The sequence below is a fragment of the Tursiops truncatus genome, chromosome 1 (assembly GCF_011762595.2).
Source record: "Tursiops truncatus isolate mTurTru1 chromosome 1, mTurTru1.mat.Y, whole genome shotgun sequence".
In the NCBI taxonomy this organism is placed as follows: Eukaryota; Metazoa; Chordata; class Mammalia; order Artiodactyla; family Delphinidae; genus Tursiops; species Tursiops truncatus.
The window spans coordinates 114,694,701-114,718,618 of record NC_047034.1 but is presented as its reverse complement, the minus strand read 5'-3'; positions in this window follow the sequence as shown (position 1 = coordinate 114,718,618).

The window sequence follows — 23,918 nt, the reverse complement described above, 5'->3', positions numbered from 1 at the left end:
TTCTTACAAAAGCTTGAGAGCAGAGCACTTTGCTTGTTAAAATATATTTTCAGGTCTTGTTCCATATATAGATTGATTTTCTTTTTTTTTTTCTTTTTTTTTTTTTTTGTGGTACGCGGACCTCTCACTGTTGTGGCCTCTCCCGTTGCAGAGCACAACCTCTGGACGTGCAGCCTCAGCGGCCATGGCTCACGGGCCCAGCCGCTCTGCAGCATGTGGGATCCTCCCGACTGGGGCACGAACCCATGTCTCTTGCATCGGCAGGCGGACTCTCAACCACTCTGCCACCAGGGAAGCCCTGATTTGCATTTTTTATTGATTCTCTTTTCCTCCAGTCTTTAAAAGATTTACTGAAATTAAGTATGTTTCCCAACTTCAGGAATTTGTCTGAAAAATGTTTATATACTCATCATTCTCAAAAGAAAATATTCAGTCACTCACACAAATGATCTGTTTGTATCCATGTAAAATTCTTCAATTTAGCTTCAAAAAATGCTTAATGTATTTCCATAGATACCAAGCTTTATTGCATTTTTCTAGCCAGGGGTATATTTAAACTGAAAGTAGTTTGTCTTGGTGTCACAATAAAAAACTATTTCCCTCATCTTTGCATGATCATGATGCAGTGAAGAAAAAGATTAGAAAAGAAAGGGAACTATAAGTGACAAATCCCCAAAAGGAATGCCTCCTAGCCTTACACAATAGTAAAAATACCCACAGAAAGAGACCATTCAAAGACTATGTTCAATTTACAACTAATCAAAGTAAGCAGCAATGGAAAGTGGAGATATCTTTAAGATTTGGGTTATGTCATAAGTACTGGTTATAAAATATATAAAATCAGTATCAGTCTAGTCCACAAGAGAAAAAAATTTACAACTTTTTTAAAAAGAATAAACCAAAGAACATTGATGTAAGCCTGCTCCCTTTGAAAGTAGGATTCTTATCTCCAAAGCATAACTGCTTTTGCTACAAATCTTATAATATCTTCCACGGCACATGTACAATAACTGATCTTAAAAGATACATAGCATTATGTGGCTGTATCTCTAGGAAAAATCCAGCTCTTTAGTTAAAATATAGTTTGAGGCTTATTAGGTGATATTTATGGCGTATCCTGTTGGGGGGAATTATCATTGTTTCCATTAGTGATCAGTGTATCAGAAGCTAAACCTTTTATGCCTTAAGGAGTTCATTTGATTACCATTAGCTTATTATTATTTCATCCTTTTCTTTTAGTATTATCAGTAAACTGACTGCTTTCATGTCATCAAATTAATGCATTGGCTGCTATTGCTAAATTTTCCCCTGTTATTGCTTAGATTAGAATTTCTCCTAAAATAGCTTGATGAGTATGTGAAAAAGAAAGTTTCTATTCATTTTCTTACTATTCTTTTCTTCAAAAATAAGTGAATGAGAATTTATACCTTCTGTTTATTTCTTGGCTAAGTAGGCAAATCCATATTTTGCCAAAATATCATTTAAATTATGCAATGTATACAATATTGCTAATGCCACCATCACCACATTCAATTTTGGGGGAAGGAACAAATCATTATGTCACTTTTGCATACAAGGTAGTCTCTGCCATTATGTCCTTCAAGAGTTCTCTTATATATATGGTGAGATTGTATTCTTTATACAAAATTGACTTTCAATTTTGGAAATACTTTGTTCTGGAGTATTTGATTTTATTATTAATGGTTGTTAGCTTTTCAAATTTTTATTATTAGAGTTAAATAGCAGGTCTGTATCCAAAAGGATCAGTAATATCACCCTCAAAATACACATTAAATGAAATTTGTGATGTTAAGTCAGCTTGTATGAGGATATCATGGTTGATATTTCCAGTTCATTCTTTCTTTGAATAGATGGGAAAAACAGATTTTGTATACTTAGTTGTGCTTCTTATATAGTTTATGTAGAGATATTTTTAAAATATTATCCATTTTCCAAAAATGTAGAGTTGTTGACATGTATTATACACATTATTATGTTTCAAGTAAAATCCATTCTTGTAAACATAGCTTAAGAAGCCTGTTTTAACTAATCCCTGCTTCTACCTTTGGTCTTATGTTCACTCCATACCCCTCATTTGGCTTTTTGTTGTCCAGCTGCATGGAATCACTTGCAGAAGTCCCAGGTTCTCCCTGCTTCCTGGTGTCTGTGTATATCATTATTTCTGCTGTTAAATTAATTAAACAAGGAGGGCATTAGACTGAGGGGGTTCTAATGCCTCAAAAGCCTGCATAAGCAAACTAAATCATAAGCTTGTAAATGCCTCAAGGTTAGAAAATCAAAACCTAGGGACAGCTAATCACAAACAGTCAACTAGGCTTTCCCAAACAAGGCAACTGCGTAAGCTAGAGCCAGTCAAATCATTTCCTTGCTTTACTTGTGTCTGCTCTATGAAAGCCTTTCCCCTAGCTCCAGTTCTGGGGTGCTCCAACTACTTCCAATTTGTCACTACCTGATTCAAAGCAACTTTTGCTCAAATTCTTAAAATGTTTAATGTGCCTCAGTTTACCTTTTAATGCTGCCTATAACATTCTTTTCCCTCTTTCTCTGACAAGTTAATTCCTTTTTATTCTGAGGTGTAAGTATATAAGTAACTTCCTCAGAAAAACATCATTTGTCCTCCCAAGATGAAATTAATTATATCACCTTAGTCTTCCTGGAGCACTTTGGACTCATCTATGTTATGGCACTTATCACATGGTAATAGAGATCCCTGTTGTTGAGTGTCATTATTGCTCACTGCTCTATACTTAACGTCTAGCTTAGGACCACTGGCGTTAGGGACAGGAAGTCATTGTTGACTGAATGCAAGAATGAATGTACGGTCTTTGCTTTGTAGAGATGTACAAGCTCTACTTATGAGCAGATAATGGTCTTTTGCTCTTTAAAACAAAAAAGAATGTCCTCCTAACTTCCATCCCACCCCTTTATTGTGGTGTTTTATCTAAAAGTGTTTTGAAGACATGACTATGGGAGGTCTCACCCTAATCTATGTTGATCACTGATTAAAGAATGCACTTAATGAAATGTGTTCAGAAACACAGAGTAATATTTTTGGAAAGGCTTTTCTCCTCTGCTTTCATCCAATTAATGAAGCATATGTATCCATGGGTACCCCTGCTGTTAAGTGGTTATCTTTCTCCTTTAGCTTTAATTAAGTATCTTCAGTTAAAAGGAGACTTTCTTAAAATTTGTTTTTAATCACAAGCAAGTGAAAAATATCCATATTCCCTTGAGGTATTTCCCCAAGTTTTCCAAGTATATTTAAACAAAACAAGTAGTGGAAGCCTCACCTCATGTTCTCACACCCACAGATTTGACTTCCTGGAATGCTTGCTGGGGTATTTGGTCATGATTGATCAGGAACAACATGACTGGACAAGTAAAGAGTTTCACATGAAAACATTTACTACATAAACTAAAACTTCTATACACATTGAATTTAGCTAAAATACTGTAAGCAGAAGTGAATCTTCAGAAGAGGCACTTCAGATTACAGACTGAAAGCAATCTACAAAGAATTTCATGAACTATTTTTGAAAGTTACCTTTTATTGCTTGCTTAGTTTCTTATGTTTATTGTTCTTTATAAACATGGAGATCCTATAGTTCTTTCTTAAAAAAAAAAATCAAACTACTGTGGCATTGCGCTATTGTTTGCAAACTTGGAACTTTGATCTTCTGTGAAAGTAAAGCTATTTTTGATGAATTGATAGTGTCAAGTATTAAAGTGAACAACAATCTATTTACACTGTATCTTAACCCTACTCAGGTAGAATTAAAAGTTTGAATATTACATTTTAAGATCACTAACAATTGTGTATAATATTAATATAATGAATCAGTTTCTAGGTTTTTAAAAAAGAAATATAGTTTGAAATGAAACCATAATCAAATTTTAATTATACATTTCCCTTGGTTGTACCCAATACATATTTAAATCATATAAAATTATACAACAAAATGTCTAAGATGAATTTGGCTATAACTTTAAATGAAAATAAATGAAAAATACCCAGATGTGGCTTCTAAATAGTCCATGTGTTCTCTGCACTAGCAGTGCCAGTATCATTCAGGAATTTATAATAGCATATTCCTTAAATTAAATACTCCATGTTGTAAATCACTAATCTAAAATTTATTATTCTACACTCAGATGAATTTTTGGATCATTTATAACTGATCTCTTCTGAAAAGCTGTTATACATGTTGATGATCTCTATACCTCAGATATCATTTTTGTAATGTTCTCTTCCTTTCTCTGCTAATTGTCTTGAAATATTAATATAAGGCTGCTTTCTCAATATCCTTATGATGCTCTTCTCATTTTGGGGTCCAGTTTTGGGTTTTTGTTTTTCATCATCTTTAACCTTTTTTAAATATTTGGCCCTGTGGTTCACCCATCTCCCTGAACTCCTTTGATTCAATAACATGACTCTCATGATTTTCTTATTCTGCTTCACTGGTGCCTCTGTTCCTATTCTCCTGACAATCACTGGGATTGTCAGAAGTTTTACTCTACTCTTTTCTGCACATTTCCTCTCCTCTCATGGCTTCAGTTTCTTTCTCCAACTGGTTTATCTTCTATTGATAACACTTTCTCAGTGTTTTTCTTGTGCGTTTTACAGATGAATTGCAAATGTTTGCTTGCAATCTCCACATAAGACCAGCATGTTCTTATTATGCCTCTTTCCCCCTTTTCCATATCAAAAGACTCCTGTCCTCTTCAGCAGGATAATTATAGCACTATCTTCCCAGCCACCCAGCTTTGAAACTTCAAAGTTGTTTTTTTCCAACCTCAAGACTAAAGATATTCTTTCACATTGTTATCCCCTTATTCATTTCCTTTTACTCTTCGGTATTTCCATCTTTTCTCTACTAAACTATTGCGGGAGCCTCCTAAATATTCTACATGCTGCACGTCCATCCATCCCTCAGATCATCCTCCATTCTGTCACCAGCTATCTTTCTAAAATATTGGTTTGGTCATATAATCCAACAGTACCCAAAAAAGCATTCCCTAGTGCCATATTGTCCCCCCAAATGTGCAAACTTCTAGCAAGGGCTGAAGAAACCTGGCTTCAAACTCCTGTTTCCTAGTTATCTTCCTATTATGTTAGCTATATCAAACTTCCCAAATGCCCTATGCTTGCTATTCTTGTGTTCACTGCATTCCCTCAATCTGGAATTCAGTTACCTTCTTCATTGCCTAGCAAGACCTTCTTGTCCTAACTTCTTGTATTAACTCCCATGTTTCCTTTATCAAGATTTCTTCAAACCTTATTCTCTCCTTTCCAGTAAATTTCTAAAGTCAGAATTAAACTTTCCTTCCTCTGGACTCACATAGGAGGTTGCTTAAACTTCTTTTGTCATCCTGAGTTTCACTACAGTTAACTAATAAATCCATTTGTTTATTCTAAAAGAGGCCTCTAGAGAGGTGAGATTTTCACGAGTCCTCAGTGGGACTGAGAACCATGTGATTTCAAAGTCAATTGAATGAAAGAGTTGTGTATTCTGATGATTTATTCCATTTGAATTAGCCCACCATCTAGTCAAGCAAATGTAGGAAATCATGTCAGCTCACAGAAAGAGGGACTGAAAAGTGTAAGATAGGTTGTCTGGGCCCCAGCTGCATTACTGGATTCAGGATAGAACTGAAGTCTCAGAAGAGCATTAGAATGCTTATCATAAACTGATTCAGAGACTGGGCCACAAAGACCTGCTAAAGCAATGAGGTTCAGAGGGAAGCTGAGGACACCCTCTGTGATTGACAACAAGCTGAGAGCAATAACACTAATCTCAAAGCCCATGCTAACACTTATGAGTGGTGAGGATATCAAAAGACTTAGCCCTCTTCTCTAAACACACTCTATCTTGTCTATAACCCTCAAAGGATGCTTCAATTACCTATTACTATGCAATAAACTGTAAATAGGTAATTGAACATAAATACTGTCACTCAAAAATTAGTGACAAAACAAAGCAACCATTTTCTATCTCTCATGATTCTGTGGTTTGACATGAACCAGATGGATGGTTATTCTGCTCCATGTGGTATTAGCTTGGATGACAGCCATCAGGAGGCTCGACCGGCCTGAAGTATCCAACAGGAATCACTCTTGTGACTGGTAGTTGTTGCTGGAACACTGTTTGGAGCTCAGCTGAGTCTATCAACAAGAGTGCCTCAGTCCACTCTACATGGCTTTTTCATGGAGTGAGGCTTTCTCCAGCAGGAGTGCTGGCCCCCAAGATGAAGTGCTTTAAGAAAGCCAAAGCAGAATTTGTAGATCTAAGCTCAGCTTCAAACATGCATGATGTCATTTCTGCTTCTTTCTCTTGAGCAAAGCAAGTTAGAGCAAGGTTAGCCCAGGTCCAAAAGGAAGAGAAACAGACTTTATCTCTTAATGTAAGATATGACAAAAAATGTACACCCATCACTAATCTACCATATGTATATAGTAGAGAACTCTATACTATAGATACAATTTGACAAAAAAAAAAAAAGGTAAAAAAAGAAGGTTCGGGACTACCATCTAAGCATTATATACCCATATTTTCACTGTGCATTAAAGTTAGATAATATGAACATTTTGGGGGAACCACATGACACTGCTGAATCATTGAACAGATTGTCAAGTAAAATTGTCTTGCTCTTCTTTTATATACATCTGTTGTCATAAGCACACTATACTTATTTTTATTTTTGAATGTATGTTGAATCAATAACTTGTGCTTCTTTCTAAAAATCATTTGATATAACTTTTTGGCATAACTAATTATCATTGAGTTGATGTTGATATCTAGTAAGAGACATGGATATATTCTCACTAACTAATATTTAATATACATCAAATTTATTAGCTATAATTATAGAATGAATTTTCTTTTGTAATAGATATAAATCTCAGACAACTATTAAATTCTTATTTACTGAAATATAAGTTTTTAAAATATGAGGTAACCCAAAACAAAAGTAAAATTTACATCTAAAAGTTTCTAGATGATATCATCTTTTTTATTATTATCTTATTATTACTTTAAAAAAATCTTATGTCTAACCTAATGATTTGCTTAAACAGTCATTTTAGAGGATAAAGGACATACCAATCTGAAAACATTTGTAAAACATATTTCTATGGAATGGAGAAATTTCTTAAAAAATAATAAAGAGCTTCACATTTCAACCAATCAACCATTGGAAATTTCTTCAAAACACACATTTTGATATAAATTTAATTTTTCTTTCTCATTTATGAATCTTTGAATTAATATGGAAACTTAAATCATGACTACAGTTGTCAAGCTGTGAAAAGACTTCTTTAAATTATTTTCCTACAGTATATGTCGAAGGAGACATTCTTACCATGAAGTTGTCAGACAAGGAGAAGCAGATTTCTCCCCTTTCCTTTCTATGTGCTTTCATCACAAGCCATACCTAAATGATTCTTGTAACTCTAGATTTAAATGAGCATTGGAGCTGTGTTCATTTCTGCAGCACCAATGGTTATTTAATTGAGAGAGATGTCATTTTCTCAGTGGCTCAAATTCTTTACTGCTATTATGGACTTAGATATTGTTAATGTAGTAGAACATGTGAACTGATAATAACGATCTATTTTCTGAAATAAATAAAAATAAAATTGGAGTTTTGAAGTAAATGTTCTTGGAAAATTTTAGCTTGTATGCATGTATGCATTACTCTTTAGGTAAAAAATAACCTTAGTAAAATCAAGTGAATGAAAGAATTCTTATAAAATAATGTGGAATTAATTGCAGTTTTGGACTATATCCTTATTTAAAACCACCCAAGTGACAAGAAATAATGATAGTCCCAAAATAAACTATGCTCTTACCTGCCTTTATGATTTAAAAAAACACAATCAATTCACTTTTTCTTTATATGTGTGTATAAATATGTGTGTGTCTATAGGTATAAGGATTACTAAATAAATAACTAATAGATGATAAATAGATGATAGATGATAGGTAGACACTTTCTCCTTAAATTGTCTTATCTTTTTGTATCCTCAATGGTCTTTAGTAACCTAGCTTAGTATTTAATAGCACTTCCATCTCTGTGATTTACTGTAAATCATTCATGTGGAATCCCAAATGTTAAACTACCAGGGCTATTTGGCACAAAAGATTGGCATTATCCAAAACAGGGAAAAGTTAGATTTTATTATAACTATTATGACTAGCCATGAGCAATAAAAAAATAAATTTGATTAGCATTACAAGAATATAATCCCTGTGGTTTATTTTGGCTTGTCTCTATGGCAAAACATCTCAGGCAATTAACTTGAGTTTCACAGATACAGGTATGCCACACTATGAAATAATTCTTTGCCCTATTCACAATAATCTAGTAGATGCTGCTTCAATTCTAAGAATAAAGTAGTTATTAAATATGCTCAAATGAAACTTAAAATACGTTGAAGTCTATAAATATGACCACTCTTTCCCGTTACAAAAAGGATTCTGCTTGCCATATCCTCTGCTTTTCTAAAATCAACAAAATTCCTGCAATACCCACCTCCCCATCTTCTGCTTTCATGTAAAGATTCTGTACCTACCTTATTTTCCATTCACAGAAACTGAATTTTCAACCTGCATTATTTTGGAATCTAGGCATTTCATTTGTCAATTCTAAACTCTTTTTCTTGGCCAACCTGTAACATTTTAATAAATGCTTGGAGATGTCAAAAGGTTATCTGGTTAGTGCTAGTATGTGTTAGATTATTAGGTGAACCAAAATCATTAGTTAATTCTAACGTAATATTTAGTCAAATATATGGAAAGAAAATATTCACGTTAGTAATTTTGGAAAACTTGTTTAAAAAATAACTGGTGAAAATCCCTGTTATGCAAAATTGTGATGACTAACCAAATAATTATGTGTCTAGGTAAGATGGAACTGATTGACTTATTCTATTTATTCTCCAATATTGAAGACACTTTTAGTCATGCACACGCGCACACACACACACACACACACACACACACACACACACACTAGCACACAATACAGCTTTCAAGGTTTCGTCTTTTGTCTGATAGGTAGATAAGTGTCTTGTAAAAAAAATGGTAAAGAGTATATAAATATACAACTACCTCCAAGTACTCTAAATTTGTCATCTTGTAGAAAAAAATTCATCAATATTTGTCATTCTTATGTTTTTTTCAGATATGTACTTTAGGTCAATATATCCAGAGTTAGCACTACTTATTCCTCATCACTAGAAGTGCATTATAACTTCAAGGAATATGTTACTAGCACTTTGACTCACCAACATCTTCATCACTTTACATGGCAGAACAGGCAGATAACAAAAAATCATCTCTACACATGTTTTCACTGAATAAACACTTTTGCAGCTACTTCTAGGTTTATATACAATTCACTAGTCCAAGTAGGACATTAAAAGCATATGAGATAATTTTAACTTGATTTTTTAAATCTGTCCAATGATCATTTTTTACTATCTTTATTATATAGTCCTAACTAGCAGTTTGTATTTGTATAAGACTTAGGGAACAGACCATTTTGTACATTGGATTAAATTAACTAAATAGGGAAATTAAGAACATTTAATTTCAATGCTAAAATGTTACATAAGGACATCTTTTTAATCATTATGCAATTACATAGACTTCTGTTTCCCAAATCGAATTCTGAGCTGGTCTGTGGATTCCAGTTAATCTTGCTTAATTCGAATTGAATCAAACTGGACTTGTTTGGATGGGCAGTTGTCCTAGGGCAGTCTAAGAGTGACAGAGGCAAGGTCAAATGGAAAGTTCAGCAAGATAGTGTGTGCCTAGCAAGCAGTAGCCTGAGGATTGGAGTCCAGAATTCATAAGGGTTCACTAAAGACAAGAAGCAATGCTGTATTTTGAATTTTAAATGCTCTGTGCTCTGTGACAACAAGTGTATGATACACTATGATGGAATTCTGAGAAAGAACACTGAGATCAGAATTAGGAAATACAAAGCAGAAGAACATTCGGGGAAAAATCCAATTGAATTGGCTCTTTTAGGGAAGAAAAAGTTCTTCTCTACCCTCTAAGAGGCTCTGACTGGGTCTAAACATTGAAATGATTCAACAGATTAACAGGAGTAAAGGATACACATTTGATTAAATTGTTACACGGGAGCCTTCTCAAGAGGTTGAAGACACAAAGAACTGACCAGAGCACAAAGCATTTATAACTTTTAGACAAAGAAACAAGACAAAGAGGTTTGGAGAACGGGCAGTCAATTGTAGAGAAATAACCAGGAAGTAAGAGTTAGTTTAACAAGATTGGTTTGTACAGATTTCTCAGCCTCAATTTCCTGTCTCTGGTAATAAGAATGTCTTCCTTCCTCCTGGTATAGGGAGGGCATCTTTCACATGGATTTTTATCTCCTGCTTTTAGGTAGAAAAAGGAAGGTCAGAGTGCCCTTCAGGAACCTGCTGTTTCTCAATTGCCTTTAACTCAAAATAATCAATATACCAAAGCGGTATATTTTGGGGTTGAACTCCTTCACTATTCAAGTTCCATTTTCAGGGTTCTCAGACTAACTGAATGTCAAAAGCAAGGAATGTATAGCTTGCAAGTATTTAGTATTTAAGTAGACTTAACACAGGAAAATAGAATATGAGATAGCCAGCTGAAGTGGAAACTGCTGGATCCTGACCCAATTAGATACCCTTGGAAAATGCACCCCCAACTTCTTCATGCTCCCCTCCTAAGGACTGCAATCTGCAGTCATTTTCAAAGACTGTCCTTTTGGTACCGGAGCCACTTGTTTCAGGAAGGTGCCTGGTAGTTTTTGTTCCCACAGAGCATGCAGTAACCAATGAGGTACTGGTGCCATAGTTCAAAGGCCCAGCTGTGTTATCAGGATATGCAATAAAATACAATGTAATTTACACTCCAAAGCTTTCTGAATGCATTGACTTCACCTTGCTAGGTTTCTTGGCCTGAAGCTATCCTGATTTTCCCATTCCTGTTCTGGTTTCTCTTGAGAACTCTTGTACACAAATTTTACTGTCAATATTCTCAGCTGGGGAAACCAGACTAAACCACCTGTTAAACAATCAGGACTAGACCAGAAATTCATTTATAATTATAGCCATAATCCAAGGACAAATGTTAACTGCTCACTATACAGATGATGCTCTCCATGTAGTTATGGCTTCCATTAAGTGTGGGTAGGTGTTTCTCAAAATGTAGTCTGAGAATCATCTATGAAAGAATTATTTTGGATGACAATTAACATGCAGGTTTTTAGGCCCTACCATGTAATTGTTGAATAAGAGTTACTGAAGCTGGGACAGGTAAGTTGGCACCTTTAAGGAAATCCTCAAGGTAATGCTTATGCACATAGAAGTTTAAGAAACTCTGATTTAAGTCATGTATGAAAAGTCATGTATGAAAAGTCATGTATGAAAAAAAGGTTTATTTCCTAGCTCGCAGATGGTTGGAGCTGCTATTTGTGGCATAGTCTAGGCTGGCTATAGAAGAGAAACCAGACAGATCTGACGTTATCTGAAAGAATACACACTGTCTGCCAGGAATGAGTTAAATTTCTTAGAGATAATAAACTTACATAAGACTCTTTTTAAGGATGAGGAATCCAAGATCTAGAGAGGTTAAGTGATTTGCCAAATAGCATGAAAAAGCTATCTTTAGATGGAACAAAAAGTCTCAGGTATCCTAATTCCCAAACCCTGTGCTCCTCTTATCAATGCTACTTCCTGTGACTGTTCATGTTACCACTCTTAGAGCAAAATAATTATAATAAAATAACAAAAACAGTAATGTTTGCAGCCAGGTAAAGTTTTGCCTAAGAATATCTGTGTGCACGAACCGTGCACCCACTGGCACATCTGCTTCAATGAGAAAAGATGATTAATTTCATGCATATTGCTAGACTTTTCCCTTTCATTATGCCATATCTATCATATAAGGCTTGTTCTGATGGCTGCAGAAACTAGACACAGAGGAGCTGCATATGGGAATATTTTCATATAAATATGGCTTGTCTAGAATGTATTAAAAAGTCTAGTGGCTTAAGCTAATTAAGCAATAGAATTGCTAACATGTAAAAACAAAATATCAAACACTTGGCATCATGTAAGCAAAGCAAGCATAGCTACCTAAATTGTTCACTGTTTAACCAGTTAATTTATTATCATGTAGACAGAGCCTGTGTGTTTATCCAATTGTATACATGACCACATTCTAATGAAAAATATGAATGTCTGGGGGATTATGTCTTATTTTCAAATACCAATGCTTTGATTTCTCATTAACATGCATAATCAAGTGTTGAGCATAAAGTTTTAAATTTGTACATTTATTCATTTCAATTTTTTAATCTAAGAAAGAAATAGAAAATCAAAACAAAATAAAAGTGGATTTTTTTATACTGGTTTTGTAAAACATTCACTAGACTTACTGGGGAAAAGCGAATTGGCTGGTAGTTTTGATTTGTTGTTGCAATATAGTTATAATTTTATTTAACATGAAGTTAGCATTTACAATGTTTAATCATTACAGTTTTAGATGACATTTTTTCAGTTAAAGCTATGTTCTCTTTCACATAGAGAAATATGTTTTTTTGTGTGTGTATGCATTACTCTTTTGAGGTTGGACTATAGTAGACACTGAGTTGCTTCTATTGAAATGGCCACATTTAAAATAAATAATTCACGAGTTTCTGTTTTCCTTAGTTCTTAAAGTACCTCGTTGGATAAGGGATGGTTAGTGGGCTTATGGTGTTTTTTCCTCTTTTTAATGGCAAGAGCACCAAACCACATATTAACTGCAAAACACAGCTATTAGATTTCATATTCTGATTCCCAAGATGTAATCCAGAAGCTTTAGAATATGCCAAGAAAGTGTATATCTATCTCTGATAAAGCACGGCTTGGTCTGATATAAATTTATTAAGGTGTGTAGCTATATGAAGTCTCACCATGAAGTAAGTAGCTCTATAAAGTGGCCTTGAAACCTTATGGTAGCTCTGGCCAATCTATACAAATCCTTTCTCCATTCCATAGGCTGCAGTCTTATACTGTTAGTCCAGGGGATAGGAATTTATCTCTGTTTATACTCTGCAAACTGTTCATTGTCTGACATCAATTTTGCTTTAGGTCTTAAGGCTTGTGGCCCAAACATGAAGAAGGAAATAAATAGGGCTCATTATATGCTTCCTGCTCTCCCTCTTTTCTTCCTAGCTATTATTCACCTTCATTTTGGATGTATATACACTTTGGATATTTATTTATTTACTTTTAAAATGCATATTTTATTTTATTATTTTATTTTTTTTGCGGTACGCAGGCCTCTCACTGTTGTGGCCTATCCCGCTGCGGAGCACAGGCCCCGGACGCTCAGGCTCAACGGCCATGGCTCACGGGCCCAGCCGCTCCGCAACATGTGGGATCTTCCCGGACCAGGGCACGAACCCATGTCCCCTGCATTGGCAGGCGGACTCTCAACCACTGCGCCACCAGAGAAGCCCTAAAATGCCTATTCTTTTAACATTATTATGTGAAAAGCCACAATTGGCTTTGCTTGCCTCTTTTCTTTTACTGGATGACTTTAATTTCAATGCTATATGCAGAGAGTTTTCTCGTTATTCCTTTTGGGGATAACATGACAGTTTGGTACAGTGGAAAGATCCAACATTGATGCCAGATGGTCTGTTTTGGATTGAAGCTCTGTGTGGACTATGGGAAAGCATCTTGCATTCTTCCCTCAGGTGCTTCACCTATAAAATAAGGATCGTTTTAAAGGTACTCCATATGGCAGATTGGATAATGGCCCTCAAATTGCCTATGCCCTAATCCTTGGAACCTGTAATTATGTTACTTTACATGGCAAAAGGGACTTTGTAGATGGAATTAAGACTTAAAATAGGACCTTAAAATAGGGACATTATTCTGGATTATCTGGGAGGGCCCAATGGCATGGGTTCCCAAAGCTGAAGAGGAAGGCAGAATGGTCAAAGATCTGCTAAAACAAGAGGCAGCAGGGAGTCAAAGTATGAGAGAGAAGTGGCTTTGGAGACGGAGGGAGGGAATTTAAGGTGGAGGAATGCAGGCAGCCCCTAGATGCTGGTAACAGAGCTCAGCTGACAGCCAGCAAGGGAATAGGGAACTCAGTCACAGAACGAAAAGGAACTGAATTATCTCAGCAATTGAATGAGCAAGAGCCTCCAGAAAGGAATACAGCCTGCCCATACCTTATAGAACTATAGTACATTTGTGGTGCTTTAAGCCACTGAATTTGTGTTTGTTTGTTACAACAGCAATAGAACTAATGCTATATTGTTAGAACAAACATTAACGGTATGTGAAAATATTTTTCAAACTTCAGAGTATGGATTCAATTGAATAAACATTTGTTAAGAGCTACTGAACACTCTGACATGTGCTGGAGATACAAAGAAAAGCAAGATATCATCCCTGGTCTCAAAGAACAAATATTTTGGCAGAAGATACAAGCATATAAACAAATAAATCAAGGCCACTCTGTGTCAAATGAGTTATGTTTGAGGTGTAGCATAAGGACCAATGAGGGCATAAACGAGGAAGCTTGGTTTCTATAGTTATGTATTATTTTGCATTTTTCGTTCTCAGTGTAAAGGGTCTTTAGATTTTTCAACAAAGCAGAAAACTACTTTCTACATTTTTCCCTCTAAAATTGTATAAAAATATATTTATGTATGAAATTCCTTTATGAAACACCTGTGAGTCCTGGATAATGGCCCCAGTTTAATTGGTTATGAAATGGGTTTGCTACTTTCAATTCAAAAACTGTAAACAGTTTTAAACTCTTGAGGTCAAGGGATGGAAGAAAGTGTCCTCCATCTAGTTGGGTCTACAAGGATAAAGTTTTATTTGTCATTGCCATTTGTTGAAAGTTAAATTATTACTAGATATTAGACTTGCTTTCTGCACCCCAAATACCTATGAGATCATTTATTCTTGTGATAGTTAATTGTATGTGTTAATTTTGCTAGGCTATTGTGCCCAGGTATTTGGGCAAACACCATTATAGATAGTGCTGTGAAGGTGTTTTTAAGATGTGATTACCATTTAAGTCAGTAGGTTTTTTTTTTTTTTCCGGTATGTGGGCCTCTCACTGTTGTGGCCTCTCCCTTTGCAGAGTACAGGCTCCGGACGTGTGGGCTCAGCGGCCATGGCTCACGGGCCCAGCCGCTTCGCGGCATATTGTATCTTCCCAGACCGGAACACGAACCCGCGTCCCCTGCATCGGCAGGTGGACTCTGAACCACAGCGCCACCAGGAAAGCCCAGTCAGTAGGTTTTGAGTAAAACAGATTCTCTGCCACAGTATGGTAGGCCTCACCTGGTCAGTTGAAAGCCTTAAGAGAAAAAGACTGAGGGTCCCCTGAGGAAGAAAAAATTCTGACTCTGGACTGCCTTTGGGATTAAGACTACAACATCAACTGTTTCCTAGGTCTGCAGTTTGCCAGACTGCTATGCAGATTTTGGATTTGCTCACTCCCACTATCACATAAGCCAATTCTCCCAAATAAATCTCTCTTTATATGTGTACACACACATCCTATTTGTTCTGTTTCTCTGCAGAACCCTAACTAATAGAGTTCTCATAATTGATTACAAATTATTCTGTAGAGTGGTCACTCTTCTTCTATCTTCATAAAATGACACAGTCTTTTGGGATTGATACATCTATATATTTATAGATGTATATATCTCAATGATATATATTTTCATATATTATATATATTTATTTGTATAGAAGTCTGTATAAGTAAAACAGGAAAAAGCCTTTTCTAATCAATAATAAACATACGTCAATAGTAAAGTTTTATCAGTTGTAATAGATTACTATTAAACAATTTAGAAGATGGCATATTAATGCTTTCTTCTATGAAGTAAAAATTATTGAAATGTAGGTGGGGAACTAGAATCTCCTAAAAGATACATATGATGGGACTGAGAGGGAAGCCCCAGGAGCGTGGGCTGTAGCCGGCACCACTGCAGACCTGATCGAATCCCCAGCCCAGGCAGTAGCCAGGTGGCTGACAGAGTCTTGGTGCTCCAACTGGGTGTCAGGCCTGAGCCTCTGAGGTGGGAGAGCAGAGTTCAGGACATTGGCCCACCAGAGACCTCCTGGCCCCATGTCATATCAAATAGTGAAAGCTCTCCCAGAGATCCCCATCTAAACACTAAGACGAAGCTCCACTCAACAACCAGGAAGTTACAGTGCTGGACACCCTATGCCAAACAACTAACAAGACAAGAATACAACACCTGGCCATTAGCAAAGAGGATGCCTAAAATCATGATAAATTCACAGACACCCCAAAATACACCACCGGACGTGGTCCTGCCCACCAGAAACACAAGACCCAGCTGCATCCACCAGAACACAGGCACCAGTCCCCTCCACCAGGAAGCCTACACAACCCACTGAACCAGCTTTAGCACAGGGGGAAGACACCAAAAACAATGGGAACTACGAACCTGCAGCCTGTGAAAAGGAGAACCCAAAGACAGTAAGTTAAGCAAAATGAGAAGACAGAGAAATACACAGCAGATGAAGGAGCAAGGTAAAAAAACATGAAACCAAACAAATGAAGAGGAAATCAGCAGTCTACCTGAAAAAGAATTCAGAGAAACGGTAGTAAAGGTGATCCAAAATCTTGGAAATAGAATGGAAAAAAAATACAAAAAACGTTTAACAAGGATCTAGAAGAACTAAAGAGCAAACAAACAGTGATGAACAACACAATAAATGAAATTAAAAGTTCTCTAGAAGGAATCAATAGCAGAATAACTGAGGCAGAAGTACAGATAAATGACCTGGAAGGTAAAATAGTGGAAATAACTACTGCAGAGCACAATAAAGAAAAAAGAATGAAAAGAATTGAGGACAGTCTCAGAGATGTCAGGGACAACATTAAACACACCAACATTCGAATTATAGGGGTCCCAGAAGAAGAAGTGAAAAAGAAAGGTTCTGAGAAAATATTTGAAGAGATTATACTTGAAAACTTATGTAATATGGAAAAGGAAACAGGCAAGCAAGTCGAGGAAGTGCAGAGAGTCCCATGCAGGATATATCCAAGGAGAAACATGCCAAGACACATATTAATCAAACTATTAAAAATTAAATACAAAGAAAAAGTATTAAAAGCAACAAGGGAAAAGCAACATATAACATACAAGGGAATCCCCGTACGTTAACAGCTGATCTTTCAGCAGAAACTCGGCAACCCAGAAGGGAGTGGAAGGATATATTTAAAGTGACAAAAGGGAAAAATCTACAAGCAAGATTACTCTACCCAACAAGGATCTCATTCAGATTCATCACAGAATTTAAAATCTTTCCAGACAAGCAAAAGCGAAGAGAATACAGCACCACCAAACCAGCTTTACAACAAATCCTTAATGAACTTTTCTAGGCAGGAAACACAAGAGAAGGAAAAGACCTACAATAAGAAACCCAAAACAATTAAGAATATGGTAATAGGAGCATACATATTAATAACTACCTTAAATGTAAATGGATTAAATGTTCCAACCAAAAGACAGAGTGGCTGAATGGATACAAAAACAAAACCCATATATATTCTGGCTACAAGAGACCCATTTCAGAAATAGGGACACACACAGATTGAAAGTGAGGGGATGGAAAAGGATATTCCGTGCAAATGGAAATCAGAAGAAAGCTGGAGTAGCAATTCTCATATCAGACAAAATAGACTTTAGAATAAAGCCTATTACAAGAGACAAAGAAGGACACTACATAATGGTCAAGGGATCAATCCAAGAGGATATAACAATTGTAAATACTTATGCACCCAACATAGGAGCACCTCAATACTTAAGGCAAATGCTAACAGCCATAAAAGGGGAAATCAACAGCAACACAATCAGAGTAGGGGACTTTAACACCCTATTTTCAATAATGGACAGATCATCCAAAATGAAAATATATGAGGAAACACAGCTTTAAATGATACAGTAAACAAGATGGACTTAATTGATATTTAAAGGACATTCCATCCAAAAACAATAGAATACACTTTCTTCTCAACTCCTCATGGAACATTCTTCAGGATAGGTCATGTCTTGGGTCACAAGCTTTGGTAATTCAAGCCTTGGTAAATTTAAGAAAATTGAAATCATTTCAAGTATCTTATCCGACCAGAACACTATGAGACTGGATAAAAATTACAGGAAAAAATTCTGTAAAAAATACAAACACATGGCAGCTAAACAATACACTACTAAATAACCAAGAGATCACTGAAGAAATCAAAGAGGAAATCAAAAAATACTTAGAAACAAATGACAATGAAAACACAATGACCCAAAACCTGTGGGATGCCACAAAAGTAGTTGTAAGATGAAAGTTTATGGCAATACAGTCCTACCTCAAGAAACAAGAAATATCTCAAATAAACAACCTAACTTTACACCTAAAGAAATTAGAGAAAGAAGAAGAACAACAACAAAAAAAACCCAAAGTTAGCAGAAGGAAGGAAATCATAAAGATCATATCATAAATAAATGAAAAAGAAATGAAGGAAACAATAGCAAAGATCAATAAAACTAAAAGCTGTTTCTTTGAGAAGATAAAATTGATAAACCACTAGCCAGCCTCACCAAGAAAAAAAGGGAGAAGCCTCAAATCAATAGAATTAACAATGTAAAAGGAGAAGAAACAACTGACACTGCAGAAATACAAAAGATCATGAGAGATTACTACAAGCAACTCTATGCCAATAAAATGGACAACCTGGAAGAAATGGACAAGTTCTTAGAAATGCACAACCTCCTGAGAATGAACCAGGAAGAAACAGAAAATATAAACAAACCAATCACAAGCATTGAGATTGAAACTGTGGTTAAAAATCTTCCAACGGGTCTTCCCTGGTGGTGCAGTGGTTGAGAGTCCGCCTGCCAATGCAGGGGACGCGGGTTCATGCCCTGGTCCAGGAAGATCCCACATGCCGCGGAATGTCTGGGTCCGTGAGCCATGGCCGCTGAGCCTGCGCATCCAGAGCCTGTGCTCTGCAACGGGAGAAGCCACAACAGTGAGAGGCTCACATACCAAAAAAAAAAAAAAAAAAAATCTTCCAACAAACCAAAGCCCAGGATCAGATGGATTCACAGGCAAATTCTATCAAACATTTAGAGAAGAGCTAATAACTATCTTTCTCAAACTCTTCCACAATATAGCAGAGGGAGGAACCCTACCAAACTCATTCTACAAGGCCACCATCACGCTGATACCAAAACCAGACAAAAATATCACAAAAAAAGAAAACTACAGACCAATATCACTCATGAACATAGATGTAAAAATCCTCAACAAAATACTACCAAACAGAATCCAACAGCATATTAAAAGGATCATACACCATGATCAAGTGGGAATTATCACAGGAATGCAAGGATTCTTCAATATATGCAAATCAATCAATGTGATAAACCATATTAACAAATTGAAGGAGAAAAAACATATGATCATCTCAATAGATGCAGAAAACGCTTTCAACAAAATTCAACACCGATTTATGATAAAATCCCTACAGAAAGTAGGCATAGAGGGAACTTACCTCAACATAATAAGGTCATATATGACAAACCCACAGCCAACATCATTCCCAATGGTGAAAAATTGGAACTGTTTCCTCTAAGATCAGGGACAAGACAAGGTTGCCCACTCTCATCACTACTATTCAATATAGTTTTGGAGTTTTAGCCACAGCAATCAGAGAAGAAAAAGAAATAAATGGAATCCAAATCAGAAAAATGAAGTAAAACTGTCACTGTTTGCAAATGATATGATACTATACATAGAGAATCCCAAAGATGCTACCAGAAAACTAGTAGAGCTAATCAATGAATTTGGTAAAGTAGCAGGATATAAAATTAATGCACAGAAATCTCTTGCATTCCTATACACTAACAATGAAAAATCTGAAAGAAAAATTAAGGAAACACTCCCATTTACCATTGCAACAAAAGGAATAAAATACCTAGGAATAAACCTACCTAAAAAGATGAAAGACCTGTATGCAGAAAAGTATAAGACACTGATGAAAGAAATTAAAGATGATACAAATAGATGGAGATATATACCATGTTCTTGGATTGGAAGAATCAACATTGTGAAAATGACTCTACTACCCAAAGCAATCTACAGATTCAATGCAATCCCTATCAAACTACCACTGGCATTTTTCACAGAACTAGAACAAAAAATTTGACAATTTGTATGGAAACACAAAAGACCTCGAATAGCCAAACCAGTCTTGAGAAAGAAAAACAAGCTGGAGGAATCAGGCTCTCAGACTTCAGACTATACTACAGTAATCAAGACATATGGTACTGGCTCAAAAACAGAAAGATAGATCAATGGAACAGGATAGAAAGCCCAGAGATAAACCCACACACATATGGTCACCTGAGCTTTGATAAAGGAGGCAAGAATATACAATGGAGAAAAGATAGCCTCTTCAATAAGTTGTGCTAGGTAAACTGGACAGCTACATGTAAAAGAATGAAATTAGAACACTCCTTAACACCATACACAAAAAAACCCTCAAAATGGATTAAAGACCTAAATGTAAGGCCAGATACTATAAAACTCTTAGAGAAAAACATAGGAAGAACACTCTGTGACATACATCACAGCAAGATCCTTTTTGACCCACCTCCTAGAGAAATGGAAATAAAAACAAAAAATAAACAAATGGGACCTAATGAAACTTAGAAGCTTTTGCACAGTAAAGGAAACCATAAACAAGCCAAAAAGCCAACCCTCAGAATGGGAGAAAATGTTTGCAAATGAAGCAACTGACAAAGGATTAATCTCCAAAATATACAGGCAGCTCATGCAGCTTAATATCCAAAAAACAAACAACCTAATATAAAAAATGGGCAGAAGACCTAATGAAACATTTCTCCAAAGAAGATATACAGATTGCCGACAAACACTTGAAAGGATGCTCAACATCACTAATCATTAGAGAAATGCAAATCAATACTATAATGAGATATCACCTCACACTGGTCAGAATGGCCAACATCAAAAAATCTACAAATGATAAATGCTGGAGAGGGTTTGGAGAAAAGGGAACCCTCTTGCACTGTTGGTGGGAATGTAAATTGATACAGCCACTATGGGGAACAGTGTGGAGGTTCCTTAAAAAGCTAAAAGTAGAACTACCATATAACCAAGCAATCCCAGTACTGGGCATATACCCTGAGAAACCATAATTCAAAAAGAGTCATATACAACTATGTTCATTGCAGCTCTATTTACAATAGCCAGGACATGGAACAACTGAAGTGTCCATCAACAGATGAATGGATAAAGAAGATGTGGCACATAAATATAAAAAGCCATAAAAAGAAATGAAATTGAGTTATTTGTAGTGAGGTGGATGGACCTAGAGTCTGTCATACAGAGTGAAGTAAGTCAGAAAGAGAAAAACAAATATCATATGCTAACACATGTATATGGAATCTAAAAAAAAAATTAAAAAGGTTCTGAAGAACCTAGGGGCAGGACAGGAATAAATACGTAGACGTAGAGAATGGACTTGAGGACACGGGCAGGGAGAAGGGTAAGCTGGGACGAAGTCCTGGGACGAAGTGGGAGAGTGGCATGGACATATATACATTACCGAATGTGAAATAGATTGCTAGTGGGAAGAAGCCACATAGCACAGGGAGATCAGCTCAGTGCTTTGTGTCCACCTGGAGGGGTGGGATGGGGAGGGTAGCGGGGAGACGCAGGAGGGAGGAGATGTGGGGATGTATGTTTATGTACGTCTGATTCGCTTTGTTGTACAGCAGAGGCTGTTGCACCATTGTAAAGAAATTGTACTCCAATAAGGATGTTAAAAAAAATTCATTAAAAACAACAACAAAAATATACATATGATGGATCGCAAGTAATTTGAAAAAAAATGGAACCTTATGAGTCTTATTAAACATATATTCCACTTCTGAATTTCCTATTACTACCAAGTTAGTCCCATGAAATTAATGTCATTTAGTTAGCACTCATTATTACTAGTGTTATTCTTACAGTCTGATCTATTATAAGCATACATCATTTTATTGCACTTCAGAGATATTGCATTTTTTACATATTGAAGGTTTGTGGCAACCCTGCATCATGCAAGTCTATCAGCAACCATTTTTACAAATGGTGGAAGAACTCACTTCGTGTCTGTGTTACATTTTGGTAATTGTAGCAATATTTCAAACCCTCCACCAAGAAAAAGATTACGACTTGCTGAAGACTCAGATGATGGTCAGCATTTTATAGCAGTCAAGTATTTTTTAATTATGGTATGTACATTGGTGTTTTAGACATAAGGCTATTGCACCCTTAATAGACTACAGTATAGTGTAAAGATAACTTTTATATACGTTGGAAAACCAAAAAAATTGTGTGACTTGCTTTATTGTGATATTCACCTTGTTGTGGTGATCTGGAACCAAACAGACCCATAACTCTGAAGTATGCCTGTATTTTATTTTATTCAACCTATAACATATAATTATAAGCTTTTTCCCCCCTTATTTCTGAATTGGAAAGCTAATTCATAAAGTACCTGGTCATATAGTTCATTGAGAGGGAGAGCCAAAACCCATCATATGTATGTCTGATTTAAACGTTCTGTTTTTAACTAATGATTTTTTTCAGGATAATTTACACTTTAGAGGTGAAATAATCCACTCATCTAAGTTATCTGGTTAGCTTGGCGTATAGTTACATTCAATCAATTATCATTGACTGAATGTCATGTGCTCAATGGACAGATATATCACAATTCTCTGGCAGAAAATGACATAAACTTTAAATGGTAGATTTTGATATTACCAAAAGAAAAAAAAAAATAAAAGGAGTCCTGAACTGGTATTCTGCATATCTTTCTTTCTCTGTAACCAGTTGTTCCATGTAAACAAAATTGACAGTATGAGTATGTAGTATTTCACTTTGAGTTCTCTATCCATCAGGATAGGCTAGATCACACTGCAATAACAGCCTTCACATCCCAGTGGGTTGAAAGGTGAAAGTTTAGTTTCTGCTTCTGTCTTATGTCCATCAATAGTCTTCAGGAAGGCTCTGCTCATCACAGTCACTCAGGGACTCAAGCCAACAGAGCATTCGTCATCTCTAATGTTGCCAGCCAACATGGTAGAAGGAGAAAAAAAAATTTACATGGTCTCACACTGATAATTTAATTCTTCAAATTGGAATTAAAAGCTATCACTTCCACTCATAATTCATTGTACGGAACTTTTCACTTGACCACACACCACCACAAGGAGACCAGCTAGTGCAATCCTACCACGTTTCAGGAAAGTCAAGAGAGGGAAATATTCCATGAACAGCATAATGTGTAGCACAGGTTTTATTTTCAGTTCTAGAGAGATGGTTTGCAGAAGACAATTTCATCACAAAAGAAACAATTTAATGCAGTGTTTCCCAAACTGTGTTCTCAGCAATATCTATTAGGAATATCTCTAAGATGTTTAAAGTTTTTCTTTTTAAAAAATGCTTGTGAGTTCAAATTAATTGGGGAAATTATACATGCTAGGTGTAATATATTAAGAATTCTGAGAAATCCTTTGATACAAAATCTCTTTAATTTTTTTAAATCCCAATAGAGCTCACAGTTATCTGTTTCCTTTTCATGAAGTATATATTAGCATTTTGTGAAACACTAGTGTTCCTCAGGACAGTTTTATGAATCTTAGTTAAGAGTAAGAGAACACTGGGTGATTTACTGTAAGTGTGTTATTGACACTTTTTACACAGATCACTGTCTAATCATATTCAATGTTCTTCATGAGAGCACATTCTCTGGGAATAGAGTATA